The sequence below is a fragment of the Tachypleus tridentatus genome, unplaced genomic scaffold (genome assembly GCF_004210375.1).
Source record: "Tachypleus tridentatus isolate NWPU-2018 unplaced genomic scaffold, ASM421037v1 Hic_cluster_2, whole genome shotgun sequence".
NCBI classification, from domain to species: Eukaryota; Metazoa; Arthropoda; class Merostomata; order Xiphosura; family Limulidae; genus Tachypleus; species Tachypleus tridentatus.
Genome location: NW_027467782.1, coordinates 67,056,199 through 67,083,860, shown reverse-complemented (window position 1 = coordinate 67,083,860; position 27,662 = coordinate 67,056,199). Strand labels below are relative to the sequence as shown.

The window sequence follows — 27,662 nt, the reverse complement described above, 5'->3', positions numbered from 1 at the left end:
CTCTTACAACAAAGTTTTCATCTTAATAACAACAAAACTTTACTCACTCTTACAACAAAGTTTTCATCTTAATAACAACAAAACTTTACTCACTCTTACAACAAAGTTTTCATCTTAATAACAACAAAACTTACTTCACTCTTACAACAAAGTTTTCTCTTAAACAACAAACTACTCACTCTACAACAAAGTTTTCATCTTAATAACAACAAACTTTACTCACTCTTACAACAAAGTTTTCATCTTAATAACAACAAAACTTTACTCACTCTTACAACAAAGTTTTCATCTTAATAACAACAAAACTTTACTCACTCTTACAACAAAGTTTTCATCTTAATAACAACAAACTTTACTCACTCTTACAACAAAGTTTTCATCTTAATAACAACAAAACTTTACTCACTCTTACAACAAAGTTTTCATCTTAATAACAACAAAACTTTACTCACTCTTACAACAAAGTTTTCATCTTAATAACAACAAAACTTTACTCACTCTTACAACAAAGTTTTCATCTTAATAACAACAAAACTTTACTCACTCTTACAACAAAGTTTTCATCTTAATAACAACAAAACTTTACTCACTCTTACAACAAAGTTTTCATCTTAATCTTAATAACAACAAAACTTTACTCACTCTTACAACAAAGTTTTCATCTTAATAACAACAAAACTTTACTCACTCTTACAACAAAGTTTTCATCTTAATAACAACAAAACTTTACTCACTCTTACAACAAAGTTTTCATCTTAATAACAACAAAACTTTACTCACTCTTACAACAAAGTTTTCATCTTAATAACAACAAAACTTTACTCACTCTTACAACAAAGTTTTCATCTTAATAACAACAAAACTTTACTCACTCTTACAACAAAGGTTTTCATCTTAATAACAACAAACTTTACTCACTCTTACAACAAAGTTTTCATCTTAATAACAACAAACTTTACTCACTCTTACAACAAAGTTTTCATCTTAATAACAACAACACTTTACTCACTCTTACAACAAAGTTTTCATCTTAATAACAAAAACAACAAAACTTTACTCACTCTTACAACAAAGTTTTCATCTTAATAACAACAAAACTTTACTCACTCTTACAACAAAGTTTTCATCTTAATAACAACAAAACTTTACTCACTCTTACAACAAAGTTTTCATCTTAATAACAACAAACTTTACTCACTCTTACAACAAAGTTTTCATCTTAATAACAAACTTTACTCACTCTTACAACAAAGTTTTCATCTTAATAACAACAAAACTTTACTCACTCTTACAACAAAGTTTTCATCTTAATAACAACAAAACTTTACTCACTCTTACAACAAAGTTTTCATCTTAATAACAACAAACTTTACTCACTCTTACAACAAAGTTTTCATCTTAATAACAACAAACTTTACTCACTCTTACAACAAAGTTTTCATCTTAATAACAACAAAACTTTACTCACTCTTACAACAAAGTTTTCATCTTAATAACAACAACACTTTTACAACTCACTCTTACAACAAAGTTTTCATCTTAATAACAACAAAACTTTACTCACTCTTACAACAAAGTTTTCATCTTAATAACAACAAAACTTTACTCACTCTTACAACAAAGTTTTCTCTTAATAACAACAAAGTTTTCATCTTAATAACAACAAAACTTTACTCACTCTTACAACAAAGTTTTCATCTTAATAACAACAACACTTTACTCACTCTTACAACAAAGTTTTCATCTTAATAACAACAACACTTTACTCACTCTTACAACAAAGTTTTCATCTTAATAACAACAAAACTTAACTCACTCTTACAACAAAGTTTTCATCTTAATAACAACAAAACTTTACTCACTCTTACAACAAAGTTTTCATCTTAATAACAACAACACTTAACTGACTCTTACAACAAAGTTTTCATCTTAATAACAACAAAACTTTACTTTTCACTCTTACAACAAAGTTTTCATCTTAATAACAACAAAACTTTACTCACTCTTACAACAAAGTTTTCATCTTAATAACAACAAAACTTTACTCACTCTTACAACAAAGTTTTCATCTTAATAACAACAAAACTTTACTCACTCTTACAACAAAGTTTTCATCTTAATAACAACAACACTTTACTCACTCTTACAACAAAGTTTTCATCTTAATAACAACAACACTTAACTCACTCTTACAACAAAGTTTTCATCTTAATAACAACAAACTTAACTCACTCTTACAACAAAGTTTTCATCTTAATAACAACAAAACTTTACTCACTCTTACAACAAAGTTTTCATCTTAATAACAACAAAACTCACTCTTACAACAAAGTTTTCATCTTAATAACAACAAAACTTTACTCACTCTTACAACAAAGTTTTCATCTTAATAACAACAACACTTTACTCACTCTTACAACAAAGTTTTCATCTTAATAACAACAACACTTAACTCACTCTTACAACAAAGTTTTCATCTTAATAACAACAAAACTTTACTCACTCTTACAACAAAGTTTTCATCTTAATAACAACAAAACTTTACTCACTCTTACAACAAAGTTTTCATCTTAATAACAACAAAACTTTACTCACTCTTACAACAAAGTTTTCATCTTAATAACAACAAAACTTTACTCACTCTTACAACAAAGTTTTCATCTTAATAACAACAACACTTTACTCACTCTTACAACAAAGTTTTCATCTTAATAACAACAAAACTTTACTCACTCTTACAACAAAGTTTTCATCTTAATAACAACAAAACTTCACTCACTCTTACAACAAAGTTTTCATCTTAATAACAACAAAACTTTACTCACTCTTACAACAAAGTTTTCATCTTAATAACAACACTTAACTCACTCTTACAACAAAGTTTTCATCTTAATAACAACAAAACTTCACTCACTCTTACAACAAAGTTTTCATCTTAATAACAACAACACTTAACTGACTCTTACAACAAAGTTTTCATCTTAATAACAACAACACTTAACTGACTCTTACAACAAAGTTTTCATCTTAATAACAACAACACTTTACTCACTCTTACAACAAAGTTTTCATCTTAATAACAACAAAACTTTACTCACTCTTACAACAAAGTTTTCATCTTAATAACAACAAAACTTTACTCACTCTTACAACAAAGTTTTCATCTTAATAACAACAAAACTTAACTCACTCTTACAACAAAGTTTTCATCTTAATAACAACAAAACTTTACTCACTCTTACAACAAAGTTTTCATCTTAATAACAACAACACTTAACTGACTCTTACAACAAAGTTTTCATCTTAATAACAACAACACTTAACTCACTCTTACAACAAAGTTTTCATCTTAATAACAACAAACTTTACTCACTCTTACAACAAAGTTTTCATCTTAATAACAACAACACTTAACTCACTCTTACAACAAAGTTTTCATCTTAATAACAACAAAACTTTACTCACTCTTACAACAAAGTTTTCATCTTAATAACAACAAAACTTAACTGACTCTTACAACAAAGTTTTCATCTTAATAACAACAAAACTTTACTCACTCTTACAACAAAGTTTTCATCTTAATAACAACAAAACTTTACTCACTCTTACAACAAAGTTTTCATCTTAATAACAACAAAACTTTACTCACTCTTACAACAAAGTTTTCATCTTAATAACAACAAAACTTTACTCACTCTTACAACAAAGTTTTCATCTTAATAACAACAAAACTTTACTCACTCTTACAACAAAGTTTTCATCTTAATAACAACAAAACTTTACTCACTCTTACAACAAAGTTTTCATCTTAATAACAACAAAACTTTACTTTTCATCTTTAATAACTCTTCTTACAACAAAGTTTTCATCTTAATAACAACAAAACTTTACTCACTCTTACAACAAAGTTTTCATCTTAATAACAACAACACTTAACTCACTCTTACAACAAAGTTTTCATCTTAATAACAACAAAACTTTACTCACTCTTACAACAAAGTTTTCATCTTAATAACAACAACTCTTACACTTTTCACTTAATAACACTCTTACAACAAACAAAGTTTTCATCTTAATAACAACAACACTTAACTCACTCTTACAACAAAGTTTTCATCTTAATAACAACAAAACTTTACTCACTCTTACAACAAAGTTTTCATCTTAATAACAACAAAACTTTACTCACTCTTACAACAAAGTTTTCATCTTAATAACAACAAAACTTTACTCACTCTTACAACAAAGTTTTCATCTTAATAACAACAAAACTTTACTCACTCTTACAACAAAGTTTTCATCTTAATAACAACAAAACTTAACTCACTCTTACAACAAAGTTTTCATCTTAATAACAACAAAACTTTACTCACTCTTACAACAAAGTTTTCATCTTAATAACAACAAAGTTTACTCACTCTTACATAAAGTTTTCAACAAAACAACAAAACTTTACTCTTACAACAAAGTTTTCATCTTAATAACAACAAAACTTTACTCACTCTTACAACAAAGTTTTCATCTTAATAACAACAAACTTTACTCACTCTTACAACAAAGTTTTCATCTTAATAACAACAAACTTTACTCACTCTTACAACAAAGTTTTCATCTTAATAACAACAAAACTTTACTCACTCTTACAACAAAGTTTTCATCTTAATAACAACAAAACTTTACTCACTCTTACAACAAAGTTTTCATCTTAATAACAACAAAACTTTTACAACAAAGTTTTCACTCTTTACACTCTTACAACAAAGTTTTCATCTTAATAACAACAAACTTTACTCACTCTTACAACAAAGTTTTCATCTTAATAACAACAAAACTTTACTCACTCTTACAACAAAGTTTTCATCTTAATAACAACAAAACTTTACTCACTCTTACAACAAAGTTTTCATCTTAATAACAACAAAACTCACTCTTACAACAAAGTTTTCATCTTAATAACAACAAAACTTTACTCACTCTTACAACAAAGTTTTCATCTTAATAACAACAAAACTTTACTCACTCTTACAACAAAGTTTTCATCTTAATAACAACAAAACTTTACTCACTCTTACAACAAAGTTTTCATCTTAATAACAACAAACTTAACTCACTCTTACAACAAAGTTTTCATCTTAATAACAACAAAACTTTACTCACTCTTACAACAAAGTTTTCATCATCAACTTAACTGACTCCTTACTTAATACAACAAAGTTTTCATCTTAATAACAACAAAACTTTACTCACTCTTACAACAAAGTTTTCATCTTAATAACAACAAAACTTTACTCACTCTTACAACAAAGTTTTCATCTTAATAACAACAAAACTTTACTCACTCTTACAACAAAGTTTTCATCTTAATAACAACAAAACTTAACTCACTCTTACAACAAAGTTTTCATCTTAATAACAACAAAACTTTACTCACTCTTACAACAAAGTTTTCATCTTAATAACAACAAAACTTTACTCACTCTTACAACAAAGTTTTCATCTTAATAACAACAAAACTTTACTCACTCTTACAACAAAGTTTTCATCTTAATAACAACAAAACTTTACTCACTCTTACAACAAAGTTTTCATCTTAATAACAACAAACTTTACTCACTCTTACAACAAAGTTTTCATCTTAATAACAACAAAACTTTACTCACTCTTACAACAAAGTTTTCATCTTAATAACAACAAAACTTTACTCACTCTTACAACAAAGTTTTCATCTTAATAACAACAAAACTTTACTCACTCTTACAACAAAGTTTTCATCTTAATAACAACAAAACTTTACTCACTCTTACAACAAAGTTTTCATCTTAATAACAACAAAACTTTACTCACTCTTACAACAAAGTTTTCATCTTAATAACAACAAAACTTTACTCACTCTTACAACAAAGTTTTCATCTTAATAACAACAAAACTTTACTCACTCTTACAACAAAGTTTTCATCTTAATAACAACAAAACTTTACTTCCACTCTTACAACAAAGTTTTCATCTTAATAACAACAAAACTTTACTCACTCTTACAACAAAGTTTTCATCTTAATAACAACAAAACTTTACTCACTCTTACAACAAAGTTTTCATCTTAATAACAACAAAACTTTACTCACTCTTACAACAAAGTTTTCATCTTAATAACAACAAAACTTTACTCACTCTTACAACAAAGTTTTCATCTTAATAACAACAAAACTTTACTCACTCTTACAACAAAGTTTTCATCTTAATAACAACAAAACTTTACTCACTCTTACAACAAAGTTTTCATCTTAATAACAACAAAACTTTACTCACTCTTACAACAAAGTTTTCATCTTAATAACAACAAAACTTTACTCACTCTTACAACAAAGTTTTCATCTTAATAACAACAAAACTTTACTCACTCTTACAACAAAGTTTTCATCTTAATAACAACAAAACTTTACTCACTCTTACAACAAAGTTTTCATCTTAATAACAACAAAACTTTACTCACTCTTACAACAAAGTTTTCATCTTAATAACAACAAAACTTTACTCACTCTTACAACAAAGTTTTCATCTTAATAACAACAAAACTTTACTCACTCTTACAACAAAGTTTTCATCTTAATAACAACAAAACTTCACTCACTCTTACAACAAAGTTTTCATCTTAATAACAACAAAACTTTACTCACTCTTACAACAAAGTTTTCATCTTAATAACAACAAAACTTTACTCACTCTTACAACAAAGTTTTCATCTTAATAACAACAAAACTTTACTCACTCTTACAACAAAGTTTTCATCTTAATAACAACAAAACTTTTACTCACTCTTACAACAAAGTTTTCATCTTAATAACAACAAACTTTACTTCTTACAACAAAGTCACTCTTACAACAAAGTTTTCATCTTAATAACAACAACACTTTACTCACTCTTACAACAAAGTTTTCATCTTAATAACAACAACACTTTACTCACTCTTACAACAAAGTTTTCATCTTAATAACAACAACACTTTACTCACTCTTACAACAAAGTTTTCATCTTAATAACAACACTTAACTCACTCTTACAACAAAGTTTTCATCTTAATAACAACAAAACTTAACTCACTCTTACAACAAAGTTTTCATCTTAATAACAACAAAACTTTACTCACTCTTACAACAAAGTTTTCATCTTAATAACAACAAAACTTTACTCACTCTTACAACAAAGTTTTCATCTTAATAACAACAAAACTTTACTCACTCTTACAACAAAGTTTTCATCTTAATAACAACAAAACTTTACTCACTCTTACAACAAAGTTTTCATCTTAATAACAACAAAACTTTACTCACTCTTACAACAAAGTTTTCATCTTAATAACAACAAAACTTTACTCACTCTTACAACAAAGTTTTCATCTTAATAACAACAACACTTTACTCACTCTTACAACAAAGTTTTCATCTTAATAACAACAACACTTAACTCACTCTTACAACAAAGTTTTCATCTTAATAACAACAAAACTTTACTGACTCTTACAACAAAGTTTTCATCTTAATAACAACAAAACTTTACTCACTCTTACAACAAAGTTTTCATCTTAATAACAACAAAACTTTACTCACTCTTACAACAAAGTTTTCATCTTAATAACAACAAAACTTTACTCACTCTTACAACAAAGTTTTCATCTTAATAACAACAACACTTTACTCAACACTCTTACAACAAAGTTTTCATCTTAATAACAACAAAACTTTACTCACTCTTACAACAAAAAGTTTTCATCTTAATAACAACAAAACTTAACTCACTCTTACAACAAAGTTTTCATCTTAATAACAACAAAACTTTACTGACTCTTACAACAAAGTTTTCATCTTAATAACAACAAAACTTTACTCACTCTTACAACAAAGTTTTCATCTTAATAACAACAAAACTTTACTCACTCTTACAACAAAGTTTTCATCTTAATAACAACAAACTTTACTCACTCTTACAACAAAGTTTTCATCTTAATAACAACAAAACTTTACTCACTCTTACAACAAAGTTTTCATCTTAATAACAACAAAACTTTACTCACTCTTACAACAAAGTTTTCATCTTAATAACAACAACACTTCCTTAATACTCACTCTTACAACAAAGTTTTCATCTTAATAACAACAAAACTTTACTCACTCTTACAACAAAGTTTTCATCTTAATAACAACAAACTTTACTCACTCTTACAACAAAGTTTTCATCTTAATAACAACAAAACTTTACTCACTCTTACAACAAAGTTTTCATCTTAATAACAACAAATAACAACTTTACTCACTCTTACAACAAAGTTTTCATCTTAATAACAACAACACTTTACTCACTCTTACAACAAAGTTTTCATCTTAATAACAACACTTAACTCACTCTTACAACAAAGTTTTCATCTTAATAACAACAACACTTAACTCACTCTTACAACAAAGTTTTCATCTTAATAACAACAACACTTACAACTCACTCTTACAACAAAGTTTTCATCTTAATAACAACAAAACTTTACTCACTCTTACAACAAAGTTTTCATCTTAATAACAACAACACTTTACTCACTCTTACAACAAAGTTTTCATCTTAATAACAACAAACACTTCTACTCACTCTTACAACAAAGTTTTCATCTTAATAACAACAAAACTTTACTCACTCTTACAACAAAGTTTTCATCTTAATAACAACAAAACTTTACTCACTCTTACAACAAAGTTTTCATCTTAATAACAACAAAACTTTACTCACTCTTACAACAAAGTTTTCATCTTAATAACAACAAAACTTTACTCACTCTTACAACAAAGTTTTCATCTTAATAACAACAAAACTTTACTCACTCTTACAACAAAGTTTTCATCTTAATAACAACAACACTTTACTCACTCTTACAACAAAGTTTTCATCTTAATAACAACAACACTTAACTGACTCTTACAACAAAGTTTTCATCTTAATAACAACAAAACTTTACTGACTCTTACAACAAAGTTTTCATCTTAATAACAACAACACTTTACTCACTCTTACAACAAAGTTTTCATCTTAATAACAACAACACTTTACTCACTCTTACAACAAAGTTTTCATCTTAATAACAACAAAACTTTACTCACTCTTACAACAAAGTTTTCATCTTAATAACAACAAAACTTTACTCACTCTTACAACAAAGTTTTCATCTTAATAACAACAACACTTTACTCACTCTTACAACAAAGTTTTCATCTTAATAACAACAAAACTTTACTCACTCTTACAACAAAGTTTTCATCTTAATAACAACAAAACTTTACTCACTCTTACAACAAAGTTTTCATCTTAATAACAACAAAACTTTACTCACTCTTACAACAAAGTTTTCATCTTAATAACAACAAAACTTTACTCACTCTTACAACAAAGTTTTCATCTTAATAACAACAAAACTTAACTGACTCTTACAACAAAGTTTTCATCTTAATAACAACAAAACTTTACTCACTCTTACAACAAAGTTTTCATCTTAATAACAACAAAGACTTTACTCACTCTTACAACAAAGTTTTCATCTTAATAACAACAAAACTTTACTCACTCTTACAACAAAGTTTTCATCTTAATAACAACAAAACTTTACTCACTCTTACAACAAAGTTTTCATCTTAATAACAACAACACTTAACTGACTCTTACAACAAAGTTTTCATCTTAATAACAACAACTTTAACTGACTCTTACAACAAAGTTTTCATCTTAATAACAACAAAACTTTACTCACTCTTACAACAAAGTTTTCATCTTAATAACAACAAACACTTAACTGACTCTTACAACAAAGTTTTCATCTTAATAACAACAACACTTAACTGACTCTTACAACAAAGTTTTCATCTTAATAACAACAAAACTTTACTCACTCTTACAACAAAGTTTTCATCTTAATAACAACAACACTTTACTCACTTTACAACAAAGTTTTCATCTTAATAACAACAAACTTTACTCACTCTTACAACAAAGGTTCATCTTAATAACAACAACACTTTACTCACTCTTACAACAAAGTTTTCATCTTAATAACAACAAAACTTTACTCACTCTTACAACAAAGTTTTCATCTTAATAACAACAAAACTTTACTCACTCTTACAACAAAGTTTTCATCTTAATAACAACAAAACTTTACTCACTCTTACAACAAAGTTTTCATCTTAATAACAACAAAACTTTACTCACTCTTACAACAAAGTTTTCATCTTAATAACAACAAAACTTTACTCACTCTTACAACAAAGTTTTCATCTTAATAACAACAAAACTTTACTCACTCTTACAACAAAGTTTTCATCTTAATAACAACAAAACTTTAACTCACTCTTACAACAAAGTTTTCATCTTAATAACAACAAAACTTTACTCACTCTTACAACAAAGTTTTCATCTTAATAACAACACTCACTCTTACAACAAAGTTTTCATCTTAATAACAACAAAACTTTACTCACTCTTACAACAAAGTTTTCATCTTAATAACAACAAAACTTTACTCCTCTTACTCTTACAACAAAGTTTTCATCTTAATAACAACAAAACTTTACTCACTCTTACAACAAAGTTTTCATCTTAATAACAACAAAACTTTACTCTCTTACTCTTACAACAAAGTTTTCATCTTAATAACAACAACACTTAACTGACTCTTACAACAAAGTTTTCATCTTAATAACAACAAAACTTTACTCACTCTTACAACAAAGTTTTCATCTTAATAACAACAAACTTTACTCACTCTTACAACAAAGTTTTCATCTTAATAACAACAAAACTTTACTCACTCTTACAACAAAGTTTTCATCTTAATAACAACAAAACTTTACTCACTCTTACAACAAAGTTTTCATCTTAATAACAACAAAACTTCACTCACTCTTACAACAAAGTTTTCATCTTAATAACAACAAAACTTTACTCACTCTTACAACAAAGTTTTCATCTTAATAACAACACTTAACTCACTCTTACAACAAAGTTTTCATCTTAATAACAACAAAACTTTACTCACTCTTACAACAAAGTTTTCATCTTAATAACAACAAAACTTAACTCACTCTTACAACAAAGTTTTCATCTTAATAACAACAAAACTTTACTCACTCTTACAACAAAGTTTTCATCTTAATAACAACAACACTTTAACTCACTCTTACAACAAAGTTTTCATCTTAATAACAACAAAACTTAACTCACTCTTACAACAAAGTTTTCATCTTAATAACAACAAAACTTTACTCACTCTTACAACAAAGTTTTCATCTTAATAACAACAAAACTTTACTCACTCTTACAACAAAGTTTTCATCTTAATAACAACAAAACTTTCACTCTACAACAGTTTTCATCTCTCACTCCTACAACAAAGTTTTCATCTTAATAACAACAAAACTTAACTGACTCTTACAACAAAGTTTTCATCTTAATAACAACAAAACTTTACTCACTCTTACAACAAAGTTTTCATCTTAATAACAACAAAACTTTACTCACTCTTACAACAAAGTTTTCATCTTAATAACAACAAAACTTTACTCACTCTTACAACAAAGTTTTCATCTTAATAACAACAAAACTTTACTCACTCTTACAACAAAGTTTTCATCTTAATAACAACAAAACTTTACTCCACTCTTACAACAAAGTTTTCATCTTAATAACAACAAAACTTTACTCACTCTTACAACAAAGTTTTCATCTTAATAACAACAAACTTGACTCACTCTCTTACAACAAAGTTTTCATCTTAATAACAACAAAACTTTACTGACTCTTACAACAAAGTTTTCATCTTAATAACAACAAAACTTTACTCACTCTTACAACAAAGTTTTCATCTTAATAACAACAAAACTTAACTGACTCTTACAACAAAGTTTTCATCTTAATAACAACAAAAACTTTACTCACTCTTACAACAAAGTTTTCATCTTAATAACAACAAAACTTAACTGACTCTTACAACAAAGTTTTCATCTTAATAACAACAAAACTTTACTCACTCTTACAACAAAGTTTTCATCTTAATAACAACAAAACTTTACTCACTCTTACAACAAAGTTTTCATCTTAATAACAACAAAACTTCACTCACTCTTACAACAAAGTTTTCATCTTAATAACAACAAAACTTTACTCACTCTTACAACAAAGTTTTCATCTTAATAACAACAAAACTTTACTCACTCTTACAACAAAGTTTTCATCTTAATAACAACAAAACTTTACTCACTCTTACAACAAAGTTTTCATCTTAATACTCACAAAGTTTTCATCTTAATAACAACAAAACTTTACTCACTCTTACAACAAAGTTTTCATCTTAATAACAACAAAACTTTACTCACTCTTACAACAAAGTTTTCATCTTAATAACAACAACACTTAACTGACTCTTACAACAAAGTTTTCATCTTAATAACAACAAAACTTTACTCACTCTTACAACAAAGTTTTCATCTTAATAACAACAAAATCTTTACTCACTCTTACAACAAAGTTTTCATCTTAATAACAACAAAACTTTACTCACTCTTACAACAAAGTTTTCATCTTAATAACAACAAACTTTACTCACTCTTACAACAAAGTTTTCATCTTAATAACAACAAACTTTACTCACTCTTACAACAAAGTTTTCATCTTAATAACAACAAAACTTTACTCACTCTTACAACAAAGTTTTCATCTTAATAACAACAAAACTTCACTCACTCTTACAACAAAGTTTTCATCTTAATAACAACAAAACTTTACTCACTCTTACAACAAAGTTTTCATCTTAATAACAACAAAACTTCACTCACTCTTACAACAAAGTTTTCATCTTAATAACAACAACACTTTACTCACTCTTACAACAAAGTTTTCATCTTAATAACAACAACACTTAACTCACTCTTACAACAAAGTTTTCATCTTAATAACAACAAAACTTCACTCACTCTTACAACAAAGTTTTCATCTTAATAACAACAAAACTTTACTCACTCTTACAACAAAGTTTTCATCTTAATAACAACAAAACTTCAACTCACTCTTACAACAAAGTTTTCATCTTAATAACAACAAAACTTAACTGACTCTTACAACAAAGTTTTCATCTTAATAACAACAAAACTTTACTCACTCTTACAACAAAGTTTTCATCTTAATAACAACAAAACTTTACTCACTCTTACAACAAAGTTTTCATCTTAATAACAACAAAACTTTACTCACTCTTACAACAAAGTTTTCATCTTAATAACAACAAACTTTACTCACTCTTACAACAAAGTTTTCATCTTAATAACAACAACACTTAACTCACTCTTACAACAAAGTTTTCATCTTAATAACAACAACACTTAACTCACTCTTACAACAAAGTTTTCATCTTAATAACAACAACACTTTACTCACTCTTACAACAAAGTTTTCATCTTAATAACAACAAAACTTTACTCACTTACAACAAAGGTTTTCATCTTAATAACAACAACTTTTACTCACTCTTACAACAAAGTTTTCATCTTAATAACAACAAAACTTTACTCACTCTTACAACAAAGTTTTCATCTTAATAACAACAACACTTTACTCACTCTTACAACAAAGTTTTCATCTTAATAACAACAACACTTTACTCACTCTTACAACAAAGTTTTCATCTTAATAACAACAAACTTTACTCACTCTTACAACAAAGTTTTCATCTTAATAACAACAAAACTTTACTGACTCTTACAACAAAGTTTTCATCTTAATAACAACAAAGTCCTTACTCACTCTTACAACAAAGTTTTCATCTTAATAACAACTAACTTTACTCACTCTTACAACAAAGTTTTCATCTTAATAACAACAAAACTTTACTCACTCTTACAACAAAGTTTTCATCTTAATAACAACTAAACTTTACTCACTCTTACAACAAAGTTTTCATCTTAATAACAACAACACTTTACTCACTCTTACAACAAAGTTTTCATCTTAATAACAACAAACTTTACTCACTCTTACAACAAAGTTTTCATCTTAATAACAACTAAACTTTACTCACTCTTACAACAAAGTTTTCATCTTAATAACAACTAAACTTTACTCACTCTTACAACAAAGTTTTCATCTTAATAACAACAAACTTTACTCACTCTTACAACAAAGTTTTCATCTTAATAACAACAACAACTTTACTCACTCTTACAACAAAGTTTTCATCTTAATAACAACAAACTTTACTCACTCTTACAACAAAGTTTTCATCTTAATAACAACTAAACTTTACTCACTCTTACAACAAAGTTTTCATCTTAATAACAACAAAACTTTACTGACTCTTACAACAAAGTTTTCATCTTAATAACAACAACACTTTACTCACTCTTACAACAAAGTTTTCATCTTAATAACAACAACCTTTACTCACTCTTACAACAAAGTTTTCATCTTAATAACAACTAAACTTTACTCACTCTTACAACAAAGTTTTCATCTTAATAACAACTAAACTTTACTCACTCTGACAACAAAGTTTTCATCTTAATAACAATAACACTTTACTCACTCTTACAACAAAGTTTTCATCTTAATAACAACTAAACTTTACTCACTCTTACAACAAAGTTTTCATCTTAATAACAACAAAACTCACTCTTACAACAAAGTTTTCATCTTAATAACAACAAAACTTTACTCACTCTTACAACAAAGTTTTCATCTTAATAACAACAACACTTTACTCACTCTTACAACAAAGTTTTCATCTTAATAACAACAAAACTTTACTCACTCTTACAACAAAGTTTTCATCTTAATAACAACAAAACTTTACTCACTCTTACAACAAAGTTTTCATCTTAATAACAACAAACTTTCTCACTCTTACAACAAAGTTTTCATCTTAATAACAACAACACTTTACTCACTCTTACAACAAAGTTTTCATCTTAATAACAACAAAACTTTACTCACTCTTACTGGTGAACTTGTTTTCCTTCCTTTCTTTCCTTGAGTTTTTAAACAATTATCACAAACAAACCTGAAATACAAAAGCACTCTTCATATTAACCAACTTTCAACAAACCTGTAACTTACAACCTATGTTCACCTTTACAATTACACTGGTGTTTAAATGTAATTTCACCATGGTTCCATGGAGTTACTCTCTTGTTATCCGTCATCACAGAACGTACAGTTACTCATTATATAATTATCATTATGTATGCTAATCTGACGACCTTTCTTCATTCACATGAACTTATGATTTTTTAAAAGTAACTGAAACAAACCAGTTGAATTATTTGTTACATACATACATAGCTGTTCATCTATCCATACAAGTTACCCTACAATGATTCAGAATAAAGTTCTGCAATACTAATTTCAATACAGAAATCTTAGATTATGACACAGAAAGAGGTTTAATGTGGACAATACCATATAGAAAGATGTTTAATCCTGAAAATTTGACATAGAAAGGTTTAATCCTGAGAATTTGACACAGAAAGGTTTAATCCTGAGAATATGACACAGAAAGGTTTAATCCTGAGAATATGACACAGAAAGGTTTAATCCTGAGATTATGACATAGAAAGTTTTAATCCTGAAAATATGACACAGAAAGAGGTTTAATCCAGAGAATATGACATAGAAAGAGGTTTAATTTTGACAATACGACATAGAAAGTTTTAATCCTGAGAATATGACATAGAATGTTTTAATCCAGAGAATATGACATAGAAAGTTTTAATCCAGAGAATATAACATAGAAAGAGGTTTAATCCTGAAAATATGACATAGAAAGAGGTTTAATCCTGAAAATATGACATAGAAAGAGGTTTAATCCTGAAAATATGACATAGAAAGAGGTTTAATCCTGAAAATATGACATAGAAAGAGGTTTAATCCTGAGAATTTGACATAGAAAGAGGTTTAATCCTGAGAATTTGACATAGAAAGATGTTTAATCCTGAGAATTTGACATAAAAGAGGGTTTAATCCTGAGAATTTGACACAGAAAGAGGTTTAATCCTGAGAATTTGACATAGAAAGAGGTTTAATCCTGAAAATAAGACATAGAAAGAGGTTTAATCCTGAAAATAAGACATAGAAAGAGGTTTAATCCTGAAAATATGACATAGAAAGAGGTTTAATCCTGAGAATTTGACATAGAAAGAGGTTTAATCCTGAAAATATAACATAGAAGGTTTAATCCTGACAATATGACATAGAAAGAGGTTTAATCTTAAGAATATGACACAAAAAGGTTTAATCCAGAGAATATGACATAGAAAGAGGTTTAATCCTGAGAATTTGACATAGAAAGTTTTAATCCAGAGAATATGACACAGAAAGAGGTTTAATCCTGAAAATATGACATAGAAAGAGGTTTAATCCTGAAAATATACATTGAAAAAGGTTTAATCCTGAAAATATAACATAGAAAGAGGTTTAATCCTGAAAAAATATAACATAGAAAGAGGTTTAATCCTGAAAATATAACATAGAAAGAGGTTTAATCCTGAGAATTTGACATAGAAAGAGGTTTAATCCTGAGAATTTGACATAGAAAGAGGTTTAATCCTGAAAATAAGACATAGAAAGAGGTTTAATCCTGAAAATATGACATAGAAAGAGGTTTAATCCTGAGAATTTGACATAGAAAGAGGTTTAATCCTGAAAATATAACATAGAAGGTTTAATCCTGACAATATGACATAGAAAGAGGTTTAATCTTGAGAATATGACACAGAAAGGTTTAATCCAGAGAATATGACATAGAAAGAGGTTTAATCCTGAGAATTTGACATAGAAAGTTTCAATCCAGAGAATATGACACAGAAAGAGGTTTAATCCTGAAAATATGACATAGAAAGAGGTTTAATCCTGAGAATTTGACATAGAAAGAGGTTTAATCCTGAAAATTTGACATAGAAAGATGTTTAATCCTGAGAATTTGACATAGAAAGAGGTTTAATCCTGAGAATTTGACATAGAAAGAGGTTTAATCCTGAAAATATGACATAGAAAGAGGTTTAATCCTGAGAATTTGACATAGAAAGAGGTTTAATCCTGAAAATATAACATAGAAGGTTTAATCCTGACAATATGACATAGAAAGAGGTTTAATCTTGAGAATATGACACAGAAAGAGGTTTAATCCTGAAAATATGACATAGAAAGAGGTTTAATCCTGAAAATATAACATAGAAAAAGGTTTAATCCTGAAAATATAACATAGAAAGAGGTTTAATCCTGAAAATATAACATAGAAAGAGGTTTAATCCTGAAAATATGACATAGAAAGAGGTTTAATCCTGAGAATATGACACAGAAAGGTTTAATCCTGAGGATATGACACAAAGGTTTAATCCAGAGAATATGACATAGAAAGTTTTAATTCAGAGATATATGACACAGAAAGAGGTTTAATCCTGAAAATATGACATAGAAAGAGGTTTAATCCTGAAAATATGACATAGAAAGAGGTTTAATCCTGAAAATATGACACAGAAAGGTTTAATCCTGAGATTATGACATAGAAAGTTTTAATCCAGAGAATATGACACAGAAAGAGGTTTAATCCAGAAAATATGACACAGAAAGAGGTTTAATCCAGAGAATATGACATAGAAAGAGGTTTAATTTTGACAATACGACATAGAAAGTTTCAATCCTGAGAATATGACATAGAAAGAGGTTTAATTTTAACAATAATGACATAGAAAGAGGTTTAATCAAAAGAATATGACAGAGATTTTAATCCTGAGAATATGACATAGAAAGAGGTTTATTCCAGAAATTACCAATTTGTTTAAATACTGTTCACTACCAACAGATTACAGGTTGTTCCAGAAAAAATGAGTTACTGTTGTTAGTGATGAAGTCACAGAATCTTAAACACAAATTATTAAAAAAAAATACATTTAAAAATAACAAAATTCTAGATGAATAGACTTTAGACACAGAGCTTACTAGTTCCCACAAGACAAAAATAGACTTTAGAAACAGAGCTTACCAGTTCCCACAAGACAAATATAGACTTTAGAAACAGAGCTTACTAGTTCCCACAAGACAAATATAGACTTTAGAAACAGAGCTTACTAGTTCCCACAAGACAAATATAGACTTTAGAAACAGAGCTTACTAGTTCCCACCAGACAAATATAGAGTTTAGAAACAGAGCTTACTAGTTCCCACCAGACAAATATAGAGTTTAGAAACAGAGCTTACTAGTTCCCACCAGACAAATATAGAGTTTAGAAACAGATCTTACTAGTTCCCACAAGACAAATATAGACTTTAGAAACAGAGCTTACTAGTTCCCACAAGACAAATATAGAGTTTAGAAACAGAGCTTACTAGTTCCCACAAGACAAATATAGACTTTAGAAACAGAGCTTACTAGTTCCCACAAGACAAATATAGACTTTAGAAACAGAGCTTACTAGTTCCCACAAGACAAATATAGAGTTTAGAAACAGAGCTTACTAGTTCCCACAAGACAAATATAGAGTTTAGAAACAGAGCTTACTAGTTCCCACAAGACAAATATAGACTTTAGAAACAGAGCTTACTAGTTCCCACAAGACAAATATAGAGTTTAGAAACAGAGCTTACTAGTTCCCACAAGACAAATATAGACTTTAGAAACAGAGCTTACTAGTTCCCACAAGACAAATATAGACTTTAGAAACAGAGCTTACTAGTTCCCACAAGACAAATATAGACTTTAGAAACAGAGCTTACTAGTTCCCACAAGACAAATATAGACTTTAGAAACAGAGCTTACTAGTTCCCACAAGACAAATATAGAGTTTAGAAACAGAGCTTACTAGTTCCCACAAGACAAATATAGAGTTTAGAAACAGAGCTTACTAGTTCTCACACAAGACAAATATAGAGTTTAGAAACAGCTTACTAGTTCTCACAAGACAAATATAGACTTTAGAAACAGAGCTTACTAGTTCTCACAAGACAAATATAGACTTTAGAAACAGAGCTTACTAGTTCCCACAAGACAAATATAGACTTTAGAAACAGAGCTTACTAGTTCTCACAAGACAAATATAGACTTTAGAAACAGAGCTTACTAGTTCCCACAAGACAAATATAGACTTTAGAAACAGAGCTTACTAGTTCTACACAAGACAAATATAGACTTTAGAAACAGAGCTTACTAGTTCTCACAAGACAAATATAGACTTTAGAAACAGAGCTACTAGTTCCCACAAGACAAATATAGAGACTTTAGAAACAGAGCTTACTAGTTCACAAGACAAATATAGAGTTTAGAAACAGAGCTTACTAGTTCCTACAAGACAAATATAGAGTTTAGAAACAGATCTTACTAGTTCCTACAAGACAAATATAGAGTTTAGAAACAGAGCTTACTAGTTCCCACAAGACAAATATAGAGTTTAGAAACAGAGCTTACTAGTTCCCACAAGACAAATATAGAGTTTAGAAACAGAGCTTACTAGTTCCTACAAGACAAATATAGAGTTTAGAAACAGAGCTTACTAGTTCCCACAAGACAAATATAGAGTTTAGAAACAGAGCTTACTAGTTCCCACAAGACAAATATAGACTTTAGAAACAGAGCTTACTAGTTCCCACAAGACAAATATAGACTTTAGAAACAGAGCTTACTAGTTCCCACAAGACAAATATAGAGTTTAGAAACAAAGCTTACTAGTTCCCACAAGACAAATATAGAGTTTAGAAACAGAGCTTACTAGTTCCCACAAGACAAATATAGACTTTAGAAACAGAGCTTACTAGTTCCCACCAGACAAATATAGAGTTTAGAAACAGAGCTTACTAGTTCCCACAAGACAAATATAGACTTTAGAAACAGAGCTTACTAGTTCCCACCAAGACAAATATAGAGTTTAGAAACAGAGCTTACTAGTTCCCACAAGACAAATATAGACTTTAGAAACAGAGCTTACTAGTTCCCACAAGACAAATATAGACTTTAGAAACAGAGCTTACTAGTTCCCACAAGACAAATATAGACTTTAGAGAGACAGAGCACTTTAGAAACAGAGCTTACTAGTTCCCACAAGACAAATATAGACAAATATAGACAAATTTTTAGAAACAGAGCTTACTAGTTCCCACAAGACAAATATAGACTTTAGAAACAGAGCTTACTAGTTCCCACAAGACAAATATAGACTTTAGAAACAGAGCTTACTAGTTCCCACAAGACAAATATAGAGTTTAGAAACAGAGCTTACTAGTTCCCACAAGACAAATATAGAGTTTAGAAACAGAGCTTACTAGTTCCCACAAGACAAATATAGAGTTTAGAAACAGAGCTTACTAGTTCCCACAAGACAAATATAGACTTTAGAAACAGAGCTTACTAGTTCCCACAAGACAAATATAGAGCTTTAGAAACAGAGCTTACTAGTTCCTACAAGACAAATATAGAGTTTAGAAACAGAGCTTACTAGTTCCCACAAGACAAATATAGAGTTTAGAAACAGAGCTTACTAGTTCCCACAAGACAAATATAGACTTTAGAAACAGAGCTTACTAGTTCCCCACAAGACAAATATAGACTTTAGAAACAGAGCTTACTAGTTCCCACAAGACAAATATAGAGTTTAGAAACAGAGCTTACTAGTTCCCACAAGACAAATATAGAGTTTAGAAACAGAGCTTACTAGTTCCCACAAGACAAATATAGAGTTTAGAAACAGAGCTTACTAGTTCCCACAAGACAAATATAGAGTTTAGAAACAGAGCTTACTAGTTCCTACAAGACAAATATAGACTTTAGAAACAGAGCTTACTAGTTTAGAAACAGAGCTTACTACAAGACAAATATAGAGACTTTAGAAACAGAGCTTACTAGTTCCCACAAGACAAATATAGAAACAGAGCTTTAGAAACAGAGCTTACTAGTTCCCACAAGACAAATATAGACAAATTTAGAAACAGAGCTTACTAGTTCCCACAAGACAAATATAGACTTTAGAAACAGAGCTTACTAGTTTAGAAACAGAGCCACAAGACAAATATAGAGTTTAGAAACAGAGCTTACTAGTTCCCACAAGACAAATATAGAGTTTAGAAACAGAGCTTACTAGTTCCCACAAGACAAATATAGACTTTAGAAACAGAGCTTACTAGTTCCTTACTACAAGACAAATATAGACTTTAGAAACAGAGCTTACTAGTTCCCACAAGACAAATATAGACTTTAGAAACAGAGCTTACTAGTTCCCACAAGACAAATATAGAGTTTAGAAACAGAGCTTACTAGTTCCCACAAGACAAATATAGAGACTTTAGAAACAGAGCTTACTAGTTTACAAGACAAATATAGACTTTAGAAACAGAGCTACTAGTTTCCACAAGACAAATATAGTTTAGAAACAGAGCTTACTAGTTCCCACAAGACAAATATAGAGTTTAGAAACAGAGCTTACTAGTTCCCACAAGACAAATATAGAGTTTAGAAACAGAGCTTACTAGTTCCCACAAGACAAATATAGACTTTAGAAACAGAGCTTACTAGTTCCCACAAGACAAATATAGAGTTTAGAAACAGAGCTTACTAGTTCCCACAAGACAAATATAGACTTTAGAAACAGAGCTTACTAGTTCCCACAAGACAAATATAGAGTTTAGAAACAAATATAGACAAATATAGAGTTTAGAAACAGAGCTTACTAGTTCCCACAAGACAAATATAGACTTTAGAAACAGAGCTTACTAGTTCCCACAAGACAAATATAGACTTTAGAAACAGAGCTTACTAGTTCCCACAAGACAAATATAGACTTTAGAAACAGAGCTTACTAGTTCCCACAAGACAAATATAGAGTTTAGAAACAGAGCTTACTAGTTCCCACACAAGACAAACATACAGACTTTTAGAGAAACAGAGCTTACTAGTTCCCACAAGACAAATATAGAGTTTAGAAACAGAGCTTACTAGTTCCCACAAGACAAATATAGAGTTTAGAAACAGAGCTTACTAGTTCCCACAAGAGACAAATATAGAGTTTAGAAACAGAGCTTACTAGTTCCCACAAGACAAATATAGAGTTTAGAAACAGAGCTTACTAGTTCCCACAAGACAAATATAGACTTTAGAAACAGAGCTTACTAGTTCCCACAAGACAAATATAGAGTTTAGAAACAGAGCTTACTAGTTCCCACAAGACAAATATAGAGTTTAGAAACAGAGCTTACTAGTTCCCACAAGACAAATATAGAGTTTAGAAACAGAGCTTACTAGTTCCCACAAGACAAATATAGAGTTTAGAAACAGATCTTACTAGTTCCCACAAGACAAATATAGAGTTTAGAAACAGAGCTTACTAGTTCCCACAAGACAAATATAGACTTTAGAAACAGAGCTTACTAGTTTCCACAAGATAAATATAGTTTAGAAACAGATCTTACTAGTTCCCACAAGACAAATATAGAGTTTAGAAACAGAGCTTACTAGTTCCCACAAGACAAATATAGAGTTTAGAAACAGATCTTACTAGTTCCCACAAGACAAATATAGACTTTAGAAACAGAGCTTACTATTTCCCACAAGATAAATATAGAGTTTAGAAACAGAGCTTACTAGTTCCCACAAGACAAATATAGACTTTAGAAACAGAGCTTACTAGTTCCCACAAGACAAATATAGACTTTAGAAACAGAGCTTACTAGTTCCCACAAGACAAATATAGACTTTAGAAACAGAGCTTACTAGTTCCCACAAGACAAATATAGAGTTTAGAAACAGAGCTTACTAGTTCCCACAAGACAAATATAGAGTTTAGAAACAGAGCTTACTAGTTCCCACAAGACAAATATAGAGTTTAGAAACAGAGCTTACTAGTTCCCACAAGACAAATATAGACTTTAGAAACAGATCTTACTAGTTCCCACAAGACAAATATAGACTTTAGAAACATAGCTTACTAGTTCCCACAAGACAAATATAGACTTTAGAAACAGAGCTTACTAGTTCCCACAAGACAAATATAGACTTTAGAAACAGAGCTTACTAGTTCCCACAAGACAAATATAGACTTTAGAAACAGAGCTTACTAGTTCCCACAAGACAAATATAGACTTTATAAATGGAGCTTACTAGTTCCCACAAGACAAATATAGACTTTAGAAACAGAGCTTACTAGTTCCCACAAGACAAATATAGACTTTAGAAACAGAGCTTACTAGTTCTCACAAGACAAATATAAAGTTTAGAAACAGAGCTTACTAGTTCTCACAAGACAAATATAGACTTTAGAAACAGAGCTTACTAGTTCCCACAAGACAAATATAGACTTTAGAAACAGAGCTTACTAGTTCAAGACAAATATAGACTTTAGACTAGTTCCCACAAGACAAATATAGAGTTTAGAAACAGAGCTTACTAGTTCCCACAAGACAAATATAGACTTTAGAAACAGAGCTTACTAGTTCCCACAAGACAAATATAGACTTTAGAAACTTACTAGTTCTCACAAGACAAATATAAAGTTTAGAAACAGAGCTTACTAGTTCCCACAAGACAAATATAGAGTTTAGAAACAGAGCTTACTAGTTCCCACAAGACAAATATAGACTTTAGAAACAGAGCTTACTAGTTCCCACAAGACAAATATAGACTTTATAAATGGAGCTTACTAGTTCCCACAAGACAAATATAGACTTTAGAAACAGAGCTTACTAGTTCCCACAAGACAAATATAAAGTTTAGAAACAGAGCTTACTAGTTCTCTCACAAGACAAATATAAAGTTTAGAAACAGAGCTTACTAGTTCTCACAAGACAAATATAGACTTTAGAAACAGAGCTTACTAGTTCCCACAAGACAAATATAGAGTTTAGAAACAGAGCTTACTAGTTCCCACAAGACAAATATAGAGTTTAGAAACAGAGCTTACTAGTTCCCACAAGACAAATATAGAGTTTAGAAACAGAGCTTACTAGTTCCCACAAGACAAATATAGAGTTTAGAAACAGAGCTTACTAGTTCCCACAAGACAAATATAGACTTTAGAAACAGAGCTTACTAGTTCTTTAGAAACACAAGACAAATATATATAGTTTAGAAACAGAGCTTACTAGTTCCCACAAGACAAATATAGAGTTTAGAAACAGAGCTTACTAGTTCCCACAAGACAAATATAGAGTTTAGAAACAGAGCTTACTAGTTCCCACAAGACAAATATAGACTTTAGAAACAGAGCTTACTAGTTCCCACAAGAGAAATATAGAGTTTAGAAACAGATCTTACTAGTTCCCACAAGACAAATATAAAGTTTAGAAACAGAGCTTACTAGTTCTCACAAGACAAATATAGACTTTAGAAACAGAGCTTACTAGTTCCCACAAGAGAAATATAGAGTTTAGAAACAGATCTTACTAGTTCCCACAAGACAAATATAGAGTTTAGAAACAGAGCTTACTAGTTCCCACAAGACAAATATAGACTTTAGAAACAGAGCTTACTAGTTCCCACAAGAGAAATATAGAGTTTAGAAACAGAGCTTACTAGTTCCCACAAGACAAATATAGAGTTTAGAAACAGAGCTTACTAGTTCCCACAAGACAAATATAGACTTTAGAAACAGAGCTTACTAGTTCCCACAAGACAAATATAGAGTTTAGAAACAGATCTTACTAGTTCCCACAAGACAAATATAGAGTTTAGAAACAGAGCTTACTAGTTCCCACAAGACAAATATAGACTTTAGAAACAGAGCTTACTAGTTCCCACAAGACAAATATAGACTTTAGAAACAGAGCTTACTAGTTCCCACAAGAGAAATATAGAGTTTAGAAACAGAGCTTACTAGTTCCCACAAGACAAATATAGAGTTTAGAAACAGAGCTTACTAGTTCCCACAAGACAAATATAGACTTTAGAAACAGAGCTTACTAGTTCCCACAAGACAAATATAGAGTTTAGAAACAGATCTTACTAGTTCCTACAAGACAAATATAGAGTTTAGAAACAGAGCTTACTAGTTCCTACAAGACAAATATAGACTTTAGAAACAGAGCTTACTAGTTCCCACAAGACAAATATAGACTTTAGAAACAGAGCTTACTAGTTCCCACAAGACAAATATAGAGTTTAGAAACAGAGCTTACTAGTTCCCACAAGACAAATATAGAGTTTAGAAACAGAGCTTACTAGTTCCCACAAGACAAATATAGACTTTAGAAACAGAGCTTACTAGTTCCTACAAGACAAATATAGAGTTTAGAAACAGAGCTTACTAGTTCCTACAAGACAAATATAGAGTTTAGAAACAGAGCTTACTAGTTCCTACAAGACAAATATAGACTTTAGAAACAGAGCTTACTAGTTCCCACAAGACAAATATAGAGTTTAGAAACAGAGCTTACTAGTTCCCACAAGACAAATATAGAGTTTAGAAACAGAGCTTACTAGTTCCCACAAGACAAATATAGAGTTTAGAAACAGATTTAGAAACAGAGCTTACTAGTTCCCACAAGACAAATATAGACTTTAGAAACAGAGCTTACTAGTTCCCACAAGACAAATATAGAGTTTAGAAACAGAGCTTACTAGTTCCTACAAGACAAATATAGAGTTTAGAAACAGAGCTTACTAGTTCCTACAAGACAAATATAGAGTTTAGAAACAGAGCTTACTAGTTCTTACAAGACAAATATAGAGTTTAGAAACAGAGCTTACTAGTTCCCACAAGACAAATATAGAGTTTAGAAACAGAGCTTACTAGTTCCCACAAGACAAATATAGACTTTAGAAACAGAGCTTACTAGTTCCCACAAGACAAATATAGAGTTTAGAAACAGATCTTACTAGTTCCTACAAGACAAATATAGAGTTTAGAAACAGAGCTTACTAGTTCCTACAAGACAAATATAGAGTTTAGAAACAGAGCTTACTAGTTCCCACAAGACAAATATAGACTTTAGAAACAGAGCTTACTAGTTCCCACAAGACAAATATAGAGTTTAGAAACAGAGCTTACTAGTTCCCACAAGACAAATATAGAGTTTAGAAACAGAGCTTACTAGTTCCCACAAGACAAATATAGACTTTAGAAACAGAGCTTACTAGTTCCACAAGACAAATATAGAGTTTAGAAACAGATCTTACTAGTTCCTACAAGACAAATATAGAGTTTGAACAGAGCTTACTAGTTCCTACAAGACAAATATAGAGTTTAGAAACAGAGCTTACTAGTTCCACAAGACATATATAGACTTTAGAAACAGAGCTTACTAGTTCCCACAAGACAAATATAGAGTTTAGAAACAGAGCTTACTAGTTCCTACACAAGACAAATATAGAGTTTAGAAACAGAGCTTACTAGTTCCCACAAGACAAATATAGAGTTTAGAAACAGAGCTTACTAGTTCCCACAAGACAAATATAAACTTTAGAAACAGAGCTAACTAGTTCCCACAAGACAAATCTGTCAGTTAATAGACCCAATACCTCAAAGAAACATAACACAACAAAAGGCATGCTGCCTTTTAAACAGGTGTATGAACAAACACACTCAGTAATAGCTTATGATGCACAAGTCCCAGTAGAAATGTATACATTTATTTCATTTACTATCCAAAAAAACGTTTTAATTTCTAAGACTAAATTACAACTGCATATTTTATTGTGTTTGGGTCAAATATTTATTTGATTATTGCACAATTACATTATCAAACCTCTCATAACAATCTCTCTCTTACACAAAACACAACACTGTACAAAACAGTAAAAATAGTAATGTTGCACCAATACTCACCCTTCAGGCCAAATGTTCTCATAATATAAAACACATATCTGATGAAGTTTCCGTCCACATTCCATACACTCAACAAATCTAAAAGTTCACAAAGATTTTATTTGTTGACAACAAATCAAACATTCATGTGTACTTAATATAAATGTTATTTTAAAGACAAATTAATAAAATATTCTAGATAGCTTTACATATGTATCATTAAACAAGAGATCTTTATAAAATTACAACTTTTGTAGCAAACTTTTACACACTAGCAGAGATTCATAATGTGGCAAAACTAAAACGACTCTTAAAATATTTTCTCAGACTGGGTTTCTCAAAACCCCAACTATGATTTTTTGTTTTTTTTTTGCAAATTGTTATTAAAATTGTAACCCTACAACCTGTTGAAAGTGTTATTTTCTAGAAGCACTAAATGTGCTTGAGGGAACCCTTTATGAAGCGTTCATTTATGATGTAACTGATACGCAGCATGCATTATCAGTTACATCAATGCGTGTCCTCCAATTTAAGGAAGTTACAAATAATGTTGTTACTTAAAATGGATATTTCTCTTCACATCTCACCTATACTTGCGTATTTTTACAAGTCTTTACAAATACTTTTGAGGTGCAACTAGCTAAAAGACAAACTACACGATTTAGTGTAGATCAGTGTCAAAGTTTTGTAGACTAGACACAAGTTGATGGAGAGTGAGAAAACAGATACTAATGGACAACAAACCTCATTTACAGTTTGCACAGAATGTATAAAAACTATTTTCTACACATATATGAGAAAGCCAACAAACAAGTACAAATACTAACCTTAAAATTTATTTATACCTATACTAATTAATAGCCTAACAC

At 29.4% G+C, this 27,662-nt stretch overlaps 1 long non-coding RNA gene across 1 annotated transcript in view; it reads right to left on the bottom strand.

Annotated features, from left to right (window-relative positions):
• LOC143243099 (uncharacterized) overlaps positions 1–26,892 on the bottom strand; it is a 45,733-nt gene extending 18,841 nt beyond the window's left edge. Inside the window, exons 1-2 of the long non-coding RNA XR_013023884.1 lie at positions 26,815–26,892; positions 15,011–15,077 (exon numbers count right to left, since the gene is read on the bottom strand). This is a non-coding gene — a long non-coding RNA (uncharacterized LOC143243099). The remainder of the gene's footprint in view (positions 1–15,010; positions 15,078–26,814) is intronic.
• Between the last annotated feature and the right edge of the window lie 770 nt (positions 26,893–27,662).